Below are 1,689 nucleotides of genomic sequence, written 5' to 3'. Positions count from 1 at the left end.
GTCTTTTCGTGACTTGCTCATTTCCCTTAGCGAGTATCTTCGAGGTTCATCCCCATTGTAGAATATGAAAGGATTTCCTTCTTTTTTAAGGCTGAATAATATCCCATCGTATGGATGGACCACATTTTGCTTATCCATTCATCAGTCAATGGACATTAAGGTTGTTTTCACCTGTTAAAGCAAGGGTCCCCAACCCCTGGACCATGGACCAGTACCAGTCCATGGCCTATTAGGAACTGGGCCGCACAGCAGGAGGTGAGCAGCAAGCAAGCAAGCAAAGCTGCATCTGTATCTGCAGCCGCTCCCCAGAGCTAGCATCACAGTCTCAGCTCTGCCTCAGATCATCAGGTATTAGAGTCTTACAGGAGCACTGGTCCCTGGTGCCAAAAAGGTTGGGGACCGCAAAGAACAAAATTCAACCAAGTAAGGGGTTGTACAAAATCGAAAGTTTTTATAGGAAGAAGGGAGAGGCAAGGGAGCTATCAACAAAAGAGAGGGTTATTTTAGACCAGGACTTCTTCAGGGGGGACAGGGAACTGCAAGGGTATTTATCATGCAGATGGCCTTTCCAGGGAAATGGACAGGGCCCTCTTGACAGACTACCTCATTGGTGTCGACGAGACAATTCCAGACTGGTTGATTGATTAAGATTACGTTTCTGGGAGAGGTTGAAATGGCAATTAGGTCAGGATTTAAATCTATATTTGGTATCATGGACTTTAGCACAAGTGACACCATTTTGGGCCTGTGGTTCTCCTTTTAACACACCGTTTAGCTGTTGTGAATAATGTTGCTATGAACATGGGCATTCAAATATCTGTACGAAACCCTGCTTTCAATTCTTTTGGATATATACCTAAGAATGGGATGGCCGGATCATACGTTAGTTCTGTTTAAGTTTTTGAGGACCTGTCATGCTCTTTCTCACATTGGCTACACTATTTTCCAGTCACTAACAGAGCACGAGGGCTCCAATTTCTCTGCATCCTCACCAAGACTTGTTATTTTCTCTTTTGGGTAGAAGCCACCTTAATGGGTACGGTTTCTCCACTTTTCAAATATAGAGTCTGAGTCTTGTAGACAGTAAATAACTTGCCCAAGGCCATGCAGCCAATTCATATTATCAATTCAGCTGTGACCTATCAAAGGCTCCACCCAATGCCTGCTGCCACCAAGGAGGCCTGGTAGGCATTGTCAAGGGGCCAGCCGGAAGCACACGCAAGGACTTGATGGAGCCACAGCCCATCGCTCCCTGAGGCTATCGTAAAGCCCCAGTGGCACCCCATGCCACTGTGGAACCCAGGGCCCAACCCACCCCAGCCTGCACGCTGGCCAGCCAGGAGCCCCACCCTGAGGGGTACACTGACCCAATGCTACCCCCAGGCGCTGCCAAACCCCCAGCAGCCTCAGGAGCTCCCTCAAGCCCTGGCTTACCAGGGTCTCTAGCACCCTGTACCCAACCCCTCTCTGTGTGGAGGCCTGAAGGCCCTGCTCAGCAGAGAGTCAAGATTCAGACTGAGCATTCCCTGAGGGGCTGGATGCTGAGACCCAGCTCTGGCTTTTGTCAGGCCCATTTCTGGCCAAGGGGGTGGGGAGTGGGAGGTATGGCCTGAGGCCCAGAGGATAGGCTGCCTGACCTGAGACCAAAGGACTGGAGACCCTGTGGGCTCAGAAATGGCTAAAAACCCA

The sequence above is a fragment of the Pteropus alecto genome, unplaced genomic scaffold (assembly GCF_000325575.1).
Source record: "Pteropus alecto unplaced genomic scaffold, ASM32557v1 scaffold157, whole genome shotgun sequence".
In the NCBI taxonomy this organism is placed as follows: Eukaryota; Metazoa; Chordata; class Mammalia; order Chiroptera; family Pteropodidae; genus Pteropus; species Pteropus alecto.
The sequence above is the reverse complement of the archived record's forward strand: the minus strand, read 5'-3'. Positions refer to the sequence as shown.